Consider the following 11,610-nt stretch of genomic DNA (forward strand, 5'->3'; position numbering starts at 1 on the left):
CCATACATTGTTCATCATTGTTGTAATATATGTTATAAACAATGATGTTTATCATATCATATATCTTTTGTATATTTTGTATTTTGCTCTTTTGTTATTACTGTATTTTAGATGTATGATTGACCCTCTGATTAACATCCCTGAAGGAGAGACAGATACTCTGAAACGCGTCAGCTGAATCACAATCTCAGAGTCAATCATTGTGGTGATTTTGTATTTAGCATACAGTTATTGTAACCATTACAATAGACGTTGCTGTTTTTATTGTGCTTAATAAAAATATATACCTTTTCTGCAAATTATGTCAGTGCCTTTAAAGTCCACCTAGGGGATTTTCCTTGTTGTCTAGCTTATTTGGATGTGGCACTTTACAGGGACACTTCACTGATATAATTAGGTTTGTAGCATGGAGCAATTCACTTTTTATCTGATTGACTATAATGGAACAGGCTGAGAGTGTAAGCAAACCCAGAAGATATAACCTGTATCGTATTTCAGTTGGCAGGATATTCTGAGGATAACTTTTGATCAAAACATGCTATTTGAATAATTCTTTTTTGCTACTGACATCTCTTGCGAAGGGGAAGTCAGGTGCAAAAATTGGATTTTTGGCTTTTTGCCAACAGGGTTCAAGTGCTAATATATCACTAACCGTAATAGATAGTGGGGAATTGTTTGCGGCATTAGTACTACCGCAATTGAAGGCACTGTTTGAACCTGTTGGCACTCTGCCAAAAATTTGTAATGTAAATAAAAATTGTTTGGTTATAAACATAAACAAAGTAATAATGTACAAAGCTTGCTTGTGATCAGGGGAACCTCTGGCCATAAGGAGTGCTTATTGGCAGTTTACCAAGGAAAAAAAAAAAAAAAAAAAGAAGACTCAGTATCTACAAGAATCTAATTAGAATGTTTAGAAAAAAAAAAATAAAGATGAAAATCAAAATGCATGCTGTGGAGATCCCCGGCTGGACCAAGACTCCCTATAGCATCCTAGCCCAAACATTGTACACAATGAGTTTAGCAGAGTCATGGGATGGTAATTTAAGGGTTAAATCAACCTTCTCAACCTTGCCTGTACCATGTGCCCCGCCTCCTCCCCCTTACATTCCACAACCAGATAAGGACCTCATCACATGAGGACACACAGCAACAAATCTTCCTTACCCACAGCCGTAGCTTGCAAACAAAAGCCAGTAGAATCTGTGTTAGAATTTTGGAAAAGATTTTTAGAAGTTTGGACACAAGAGCCGGGACTTAGTGTCCAGGAGGGAGGGGGGGAAAAAGGGGGGAGGGGGGGAAGGTGGAAGGGGAGGGAAAGGGGGGAGGGGGGGAGAAGGGAAAAAGGAGGGAGGAAAAAGGGAAAAGGGGAGGGGGAGAGGAAAATGGGGGGGGGGGGGAAGGGGGGAACAGGGGAAGGGGAAGGAGACAAAGTAAGGAGGTAGACAGACCATGGGGGAATAGAGGGATTGATGGTGGTACAAAGACACATGCGATTGAGCCTACCTCTAAGAGAAATTAAAACTACAAATAGCTGGGAAGTGTGTGTTGCCATAAACAACTTCCGAATAGCCAAGCTGAATAGGATAACCAATGACGTCAATTCTAGGGAGTATAGACATATATATGGTAAGACATAGTAAGATATGCTCTGTGTATATATGGACACACATATATAGAAAAAGTAATAATAATGATAGGAAGCCAATCCAAGAGATACACCAGAGCCATATAAATGTGTATATATCAAAATCTCACCTTGTGAGAGGCAATGTAGGCCCAACGAATCTTCCGGACAAAGTCACAAGCTGTGACCCCACTATCCCACCACCCAGAGGAGCATCACCGGCAGGGATGTATTGGGATTTTAACGACTTAAGGACCGCCTCACGCCGATGTACGTCGGCAAGGGCAGGCAAAATCACGTACATACACGGGATTTGCCTCCCGCTGGTGGGGGGTCCCGGTGCCCGAGGCGGTCCTCTTTTGTTCCCCGGCGATCTGAGGTGAGGGGGAGGCCATCCGTTCGTGGCCCCCCCCTCGCGATCGCCGCCGGGCCAATCAGATCATTTCCTTTGCTGCTGTATGCTAAACAGCAGCAAAGGAAATTATGTCATCTCTCCTCGGCTCGGTATTTTCCGTTCCGGCGCCGAGGAGAGAAGACTGAAATGTGAGTGCACAAACACTACACACACAGTAGAACATGCCAGGCACACAAAACACCCCGATCCCCCCCCGATCGCCCCCCGATCACCCCCCAATCACCCCCCCCCATCACAAACTGACACCAAGCAGTTTTTTTTTTTTTTTTTTCTGATTACTGCATGGTGTCAGTTTGTTACAGTTACAGTGTTAGGACAGTTAGGGTTAGCCCCCTTTAGGTCTAGGGTACCCCCCTAATAAAGTTTTAACCCCTTGATCACCCCCCATCACCAGTGTCGCTAAGCGATCATTTTTCTGATCGCTGTATTAGTGTCGCTGGTTACGCTAGTTAGGGACGTAAATATTTAGGTTCGCCGTCAGCGTTTTATAGCGCCAGGGACCCCCATATACTACCTAATAAAGGTTTTAACCCCTTGATTGCCCCCTAGTTAACTCTTTCACCACTGATCACCGTATAAGTGTTACGGGTGACGCTGGTTAGTTTGTTTATTTTTTATAGTGTCAGGGCACCCGCCGTTTATTACCGAATAAAGGTTTAGCCCCCTGATCGCCCGGCGGTGATATGCGTCGCCCCAGGCAGCGTCAGATTAGTGCCAGTACTGCTAACACCCACGCACGCAGCATACGCCTCCCTTAGTGGTATAGTATCTGAACGGATCAATATCTGATCCGATCAGATCTATACTAGCGTCCCCAGCAGTTTAGGGTTTCCAAAAACGCAGTGTTAGCGGGATCAGCCCAGATACCTGCTAGCACCTGCGTTTTGGCCCTCCGCCCGGCCCAGCCCAGCCCACCCAAGTGCAGTATCAATCGATCACTGTCACTTACAAAACACTAAACGCATAACTGCAGCGTTCGCACAGTCAGGCCTGATCCCTGCGATCGCTAACAGTTTTTTTGGTAGCATTTTGGTGAACTGGCAAGCACCAGCCCCAGGCAGCGTCAGATTAGCGCCAGTACCACTAACACCCACGCACGCACCATACACCTCCCTTAGTGGTATAGTATCTGATCGGATCAATATCTGATCCGATCAGATCTATACTAGCATCCCCAGCAGTTTAGGGTTCCCAAAAACGCAGTGTTAGTGGGATCAGCCCAGATACCTGCTAGCACCTGCGTTTTGCCCCTCCGCCCTGCCCAGCCCACCCAAGTGCAGTATCAATCGATCACTGTCACTTACAAAACACTAAACGCATAACTGCAGCATTCGCAGTCACAGGCCTGATCCCTGCGATCGCTAACAGTTTTTTTGGTAGCTTTTTATTGAACTGGCAAGCACCAGTGGCCTAGTACACCCCGGTCGTAGTCAAACCAGCACTGCAGTAACACTTGGTGACGTGGCGAGTCCCATAAGTGCAGTTCAAGCTGGTGAGGTGGCAAGCACAAGTAGTGTCCCGCTGCCACCAAAAAGACAAACACAGGCCCGTCGTGCCCATAGTGCCCTTCCTGCTGCATTCGCCAATCCTAATTGGGAACCCACCACTTCTGCAGCGCCCGTACTTCCCCCATTCACATCCCCAACCAAATGCAGTCAGCTGCATGAGAGGCATTTTCTTTATGTCCTCCCGAGTACCCCTACCCAACGAACCCCCCCAAAAAAGATGTTGTGTCTGCAGCAAGCGCGGATATAGGCGTGACACCCACTATTATTGTCCCACCTGTCCTGACAATCCTGGTCTTTGCATTGGTGAATGTTTTGAACGCTACCATACACTAGTTGTGTATTAGCGTAGGGTACAGCATTGCACAGACTAGGCACACTTTCACAGGGTCTCCCAAGATGCCATCGCATTTTGAGAGACCTGAACCTGGAACTGGTTACAGTTATAAAAGTTAGTTACAAAAAAAGTGTAAAAAAAAAAAAAAATTTATAAAATAAAAAAAAATAGTTGTCGTTTTATTGTTCTCTCTCTCTCTATTCTCTCTCTCTATTGTTCTGCTCTTTTTTACTGTATTCTAATCTGCAATGTTTTATTGTTATTATGTTTTATCAAGTTTGTTTTTCAGGTATGCAATTTTTTATACTTTACCGTTTACTGTGCTTTATTGTTAACCATTTTTTTGTCTTCAGGTACGCCATTCACGACTTTGAGTGGTTATACCAGAATGATGCCTGCAGGTTTAGGTATCATCTTGGTATCATTCTTTTCAGCCAGCGGTCGGCTTTCATGTAAAAGCAATCCTAGCGGCTCTAGACTGCTTTTACAAGCCGTGGGAGGGAATGCCCCCCCACCGTCTTCCGTGTTTTTCTCTGGCTCTCCTGTCTCAACAGGGAACCTGAGAATGCAGCTGGTGATTCAGCCAGCTGACCATAGAGCTGATCAGAGACCAGAGTGGCTCCAAACATCTCTATGGCCTAAGAAACCGGAAGCTACGAGCATTTTATGACTTAGATTTCGCCGGATGTAAATAGCGCCATTGGGAAGTTGGGGAAGCATTTTATCACACCGATCTTGGTGTGGTCAGATGCTTGGATGGCAGAGGAGAGATCTAGGGTCTAATAGACCCCAATTTTTTCAAAAAAGAGTACCGGTCACTACCTATTGCTATCATAGAGGATATTTACATTCCTCGAGATAACAATAAAAATGATAAAAAAAAAAAAAAAAATGAAAGGAACAGTTTAAAAATAAGATAAAAAAGCAAAAAAAAAAAGAAAAAAAAAAAAAAAAGCACCCCTGTCGCCCCATGCTCTCGTGCTAAGGCGAACGCAAGCGGCGGTCTGTCGTCAAATTTAAACAGCAATTGCACCATGCAAGTGAGGTATCACCGCGAAGGTCAGATCGAGGGCAGTTATTTTTGCAGTAGACCTCCTCTGTAAATCTAAAGTGGTAACCTGTAAAGGCTTTTAAAGGCTTTTAAAAATGTATTTATTTTCTTGCCACTGCACGTTTGTGCGCAATTGTAAAGCATGTCATGTTTGGTATCCATGTACTCGGCCTAAGATCATCTTTTTTATTTCATCAAACATTTGGGCAATATAGTGTGTTTTAGTGCATTAAAATTTAAAAAAGTGTGTTTTTTCCCCAAAAAATGCGTTTGAAAAATCGCTGCGCAAATACTGTGTGAAAAAAAAAATGAAACACCCACCATTTTATTCTGTAGGGCATTTTCTTTAAATAAATATATAATGTTTGGGGGTTCAAAGTAATTTTCTTGCAAAAAAAAAAAACTTTTTCATGTAAACAACAAGTGTCAGAAAGGGCTTTGTCTTCAAGTGGTTAGAAGAGTGGGTGATGTGTGACATAAGCTTCTAAATGTTGTGCATAAAATGCCAGGACAGTTCAAAACCCCCCAAATGACCCCATTTTGGAAAGTAGACACCCCAAGCTATTTGCTGAGAGGCATGTCGAGTCCATGGAATATTTTATATTGCGACACAAGTTGCGGGAAAGAGACACATTTTTTTTTTTTTTTTTGCACAAAGTTGTCACTAAATGATATATTGCTCAAACATGCCATGGGAATATGTGAAATTACACCCCAAAATACATTCTGCTGCTTCTCCTGAGTACGGGGATACCACATGTGTGGGACTTTTTGGGAGCCTAGCCGCGTACGGGACCCCGAAAACCAAGCACCGCCTTCAGGCTTTCTAAGGGCGTGAATTTTTGATTTCACTCTTCACTGCCTATCACAGTTTCAGAGGCCATGGAATGCCCAGGTGGCACAAAACCCCCCCAAATGACCCCATTTTGGAAAGTAGACACCCAAAGCTATTTGCTGAGAGGTATAGTGAGTATTTTGCAGACCTCACTTTTTGTCACAAAGTTTTGAAAATTGAAAAAAAAAAAAAAAAAAAAGTTTTTTCTTGTCTTTCTTCAATTTCAAACACAAATGAGAGCTGCAAAATACTCCCCATGCCTCTCAGCAAATAGCTTCGGGTGTCTACTTTCCAAAATGGGGTCATTTGGGGGGGTTTTGTGCCACCTGGGCATTCCATGGCCTCCGAAACTGTGATAGGCAGTGAACAGTGACATCAAAAATTTACACCCTTAGAAATCCTGAAGGCGGTGATTGGTTTTCGGGGCATCATACGCGGCTAGGCTCCCAAAAAGTCCCACACATGTGGTATCCCCATACTCAGGAGAAGCAGCTGAATGTATTTTGGGGTGCAATTCCACATAGGCCCATGGCCTGTGTGAGCAATATATCATTTAGTGACAACTTTTTGTAAATATTTTTTTTTTTTTTGTCATTATTTAATCACTTGGGACAAAAAATAAATATTCAATGGGTTCAACATGCCTCTCAGCAATTTTCTTGGGGTGTCTACTTTCCAAAATGGGGTCATTTGGGGGGGTTTTGTACTGCCCTGCCATTTTAGCACTTCAAGAAATGACATAGGCAGTCATAAACTAAAAGCTGTGTAAATTCCAGAAAATGTACCCTAGCTTGTAGACGCTATAACTTTTGCGCAAACCAATAAATATACACTTATTGACATTTTTTTTACCAAAGACATGTGGCCTAATACATTTTGGCCTAAATGTATGACTAAAATTGAGTTTATTGGATTTTTTTATAACAAAAAGTAGAAAATATTTTTTTTCAAAATTTTCGGTCTTTTTCCGTTTATAGCGCAAAAAATAAAAACCGAAAAGGTGATCAAGTACCATCAAAAGAAAGCTCTATTTGTTGGAAGAAAAGGACGCAAATTTTGTTTGGGTACAGCATTGCATGACCGCGCAATTAGCAGTTAAAGCGACGCAGTGCCAAATTGGAAAAAGACCTCTGGTCCTTAGGCAGCAAAATGGTCCAGGGCTCAAGTGGTTAAAGTTACAAGCATAAGCAGCCTAGCAGCAGCCAAACGACAACCGTCTCTAGAGGAGGGAACATAACTCAATGTAACCAGTAAGCTCCAATGCACGGGGTGTAACCACCAAGATTAAGTATACCGTAGCCAAAGATATAGCCATAAAGAGTCTTACCAGGCAATTAGCAGTAGTGTGGATAGCGCCCAGAAACCAGAGCGTCATCTGCAAGAGTGGCGTGGTAGTAGGCTAATCTCTTAGCCTTAAATACACGCCCCAATCAGGTGTGCAGCTAGTGCATCACCTGACTCGGCCAGGCTGGGCTGCGCGTGCACCTGCACTGAACCGCGCATGCGCAGTGGCCAGAAGCCAGCTACCAAGGATGCGGATGTGTGGGAGCAGCGCAGTCCTGAAGGTAACAGGACTTGGAGCTCCCCCTAGTGGCTCAACCTCGGTACCAGCGCTAAAGGCGCTGTGCAAGGCAGATGGAAACAGCCTAAGGATGGTAAAACAGACAATGAGGAAGTACACAACGCTCAACTAAGGGGAGAGACCCAGGCCCGAACCAGGAGCCGCAAAATCCATCCCCTGGATGGGGCGGAATGCGGCTACCTGGCCGCACATGTCATTGAGTGTGCCGGCAAGTAGGCAAGGTCCAAAGGTTAAAGTGGTGTTCCGTCCGAAATTATACTTTTTAAATAAAAATACCCCTATAATACACTAGCTTAATGTATTCTAGTAAAGTTAGTCTGTAAACTAAGGTCTGTTTTGTTAGTTTATAGCAGTAGTTTGTTGTTTTATAAACTTACAGCAGGCCGTGGCCATCTTAAGTGTGGGCATCTGAAGCCAGACTGTATTTCTTCCTGGATCTCATCCTTGCAGATCTCGCACATGCTGAGTGCAGCACAAGCAGTGTAATAGGTTTCAGGTCAGGTTTCCATAACAACGGCAGTTTCAGAGGAAGTTGCCGCCCCTTCCCAGAAGGCATTTCAAACAGGAAATGATGCGATTGGCCGCGGCCAGGGAGGAGGAAGGGAAAAATGAATACAGCAGATATACAGTAGGTGCTGAGAAAAAAAATTAAAAAATATCCAATTTGTTTACAGTGCACAGTTTAGTGAAGGATGCTGAAGAGTTGTAAAAGTGGGTGGAACTCCACTTTAACAACACCCGGGCTGTTAACAGGTCACAGACCCTTCAGCTGCTGCTATTTAATGAGTCAGTAAATAATTAGTATGTCTACACACCATAAGGAGATATAGGCATTAGCAGCCCTAAACTCTTGTATCAATCCCAGAAAGATATTGATCTTAGCCCTGGTTCACACTGGTAAGTTTTGACATGCGATTTAACATGTCAAATCGCATGTCAAATCGGCAGCAATTGCCATCAATGGCACCGTCCTAATTGGTGCGACGCTGCACCGATTTCAAAAAAGTAGTTTCTGTACTACTTTTTGCGATTTCGTGCTGTGATTTACATTGACATCTGCACAAATGTCTCTGAAATCGCAGCTGAAATCAGCTGAACTCGCACGGCTTCATTCCAGCAGCTCAGTGTGAACCTGGGCTTTAACACATAACAATAAATGAAGAACCAGCACAATGTCCTTGTTATAAACAAGGATAGAGAAATCTCTGTAGAGTAATCAGCTGCAACAAAATAACCAACGGTGTGTGGGGGAGTGTTAAAAAAAAATAGTAATTATAATAAACTGACGAGCGGGACAACCTTGTGGACCATACCTCTACCTTTCAACCCTTTTTCTTCTTTCTCTTTCCTTTTCTCCACCTTACGATTAAAGCTCATTATCAGAATTTATTTGACCTATATACACTCTACTTGTAAACAATATGTATAGTAGGTATAAATCATTTAAATACCTACAAAAGTAACTAAGGAAATGATATATATCTTTAATTTAGGTTTACGTGAACCCAATGTTTAATATTTGAAATTTCATGATATTTACCTATATAAACCCTACTGTAAAACAATGAGCTTACTTTATAGATCCTTGTAAACTTACTTTATGTATCTTTATAACATTGTATACTCAATAAACTTCTTTTGACAAGGAAAAAAATAGTAATTATAATTGATTCCTCAGAATCTTCATCTCTTCACCACACCACGTGGGACACCGCTCCCTTAAGATTTTACACTCACCAGAAATCAGGTGAAAATAAGCCTTAACCCCTTCAGCCCTGGAGCATTTGGCTGGCCAAAGACCAGAGCAGTTTTGCGATTCGGAACTGCGACGCTTTAACTGACAATTGCACGGTCGTGCAACGTGGCTCCCAAACAAAATTGGCATCCTTTTTTCCTCACAAATAGAGCTTTCTTTTGGTGGTATTTGTTCACCTCTGCGGTTTCTATATTTTGCGCTATAAACCAAAAAAGAATGACAATTTTAAAAAAAAAACGCATTATTTTTTACTTTTTGCTATAATAAATATCACCCAAAAATATATAAAAAAAAAAAATTTTTTTCCTGTTTAGGCCGATACGTATTCTTCAACATATTTTTGGTAAAAAAAATTGCAATAAGCGTATATTGATTGGTTTGCGCAAAAGTTTCTACAAAAGTGTTTACAAAATAGGGGATAGATTCATGGCATTTTTATTAATACATTTTTTTAACTAGTAATGGCAGCGATCAGCGATTTTTATCGTGACTGCGACATTATGGCGGACACATCGGACACTTTTGGTGCTATTTTGGGACCATTCACATTTATACAGCGATCAGTGCGATTAAAAATGCACTGATTACTGTGTAAATGTGACTGGCAGTAAAGGGGTTAACCAGGAGGGGGCGCTGCAGGGGTTAAGTGTGTCCTAGGGAGTGATTCTAACTGTGGGGGGGATGGGCTATGTGTGACACGGCACTGATCACCACTCCCGATTACAGGGAGCGGTGATCAGTGTCCTGTCACTAGGCAGAATGGGGAAATGCTTGTTTACATTAGCATTTCCCCGTTCTTCCTATCTGTGAGACGATCGCGGGTATCCCCGCGGACATCACGATCTAATACTGGTGGAATTACATTAGAAGCTAAAGAGGTAGTCCGTACCATGACTCGATGACCAGAGGAGGAAGCCCGTACATTTGTGGAGTTTAAGGCTTATTTTCACCTTATTTTTGGTGAGTGTAAAATCTTAAGGGAGCGGTGTCCCACGTGGTTTGGTGAAGGGATGAAGATTCTGAAGAATTAATTATAATTACTATTTTTCAACTCTCCCCCATGCACTGTTAGTTATTTTATTGCAGCTGATTACTCTACAGAGACTTCTCTATTTTTGTTTATAATAAGGACATTGTGCTGGTTTTTCATTTATTGTTATGTGTTTAACCACTTGATCACTGGGCACTTAAACCCCCTTAATAACCAGACCAATTTTCAGCTTTTGGTGCTCTCACATTTTGAATGACAATTACTCAGTCATGCAACACTGTATCTATATGAATTTTTTGTCCTTTTTTTCACACAAATAGAGCTTTCTTTTGGTGGTATTTAATCACCGCTGGGTTCTTTATTTTTTTGCGCTATAAAAGAAAAAAGACCGAAAAATCTGTAAAAAAAATTAATTTTTCTTCGTTTCTGTTATAAAATTTTGAAAATTAGTAATTTTTCTTCATATATTTTGGCCAAAATTTATACCGCTACATATCTTTGGTAAAAATAACCCAAATTAGTGTATATTATTTGGTCTTTGTGAAAGTTATAGCGTCCACAAGCTATGGTGCCAATATCTGAAAATTGATCACACCTGAAGTACTGACGGCCTATCTCATTTCTTGAGACCCTAACATGCCAGAAAAGTACAAATACCCCCCAAATGACCCCTTTTTGGAAAGAAGACATTCCAAGGTATTTAGAAAGATGCATGATGAGTTTTTTGAAGTTGTCATTTTTTCCCACAATTCTTTGCAAAATCAAGTTTTTTTTTTCCTTTTTTCTTTTTTTCACAAAATTGTCATATTAGCAGGTTATTTCTCACACACAGCATATGCATACCACAAATTACACCCCAAAACACATTCTGCTATTACTCCTGAGTATGACGATACCACATGTGTGAGACTTTTACACAGCGTGGCCACATACAGAGGCCCAACATGCAGGGGAGCACCTTCAGGCATTCTGGAGCACCCATGCCAATTCTGACATTTCTCTCCTACATGTAAAAATCATCATTTATTTGCTAGAAAATTACATAGAACCCCAAAACATTATATATGTTTTTTTAGCAAAGACCCTAGAGAATACAATAGCGGTCATTGCAACTTTTTATCTTGCACGATATTTGCGCAGCAATTTTTCGAACGCGTTTTTTTTGGAAAAAAAAATGTTTTTTGCTTTAAAAAAAAACAAAACAGTAAGGTTAGCTCAATGTTTTTGCATAATGTGAAAGACGAAGTTACGTTGAGTAAATAGATACCTAACATGTCACCTTTCAAAATTGCACACGCTTGTGGAATGGCGCCAAACTTCACCACTTAAAAATCCCCATAGGCAACGCTTTAAAATTTTTTACTGGTTACAAATTTTGAGTTACAGAGAAGGTCTAGGGCCAAAATTATTGCTCTCGCTCTACCAATCGCAGCGATACCTCACACGTGTGGTTTGAACACCGTTTTCATATGTGGGCGGGACTTACGTATGCGTTCGCTTCTGCATGCGAG

The sequence above is a fragment of the Aquarana catesbeiana genome, linkage group LG05 (genome assembly GCF_042186555.1).
Source record: "Aquarana catesbeiana isolate 2022-GZ linkage group LG05, ASM4218655v1, whole genome shotgun sequence".
Taxonomy (NCBI): Eukaryota; Metazoa; Chordata; class Amphibia; order Anura; family Ranidae; genus Aquarana; species Aquarana catesbeiana.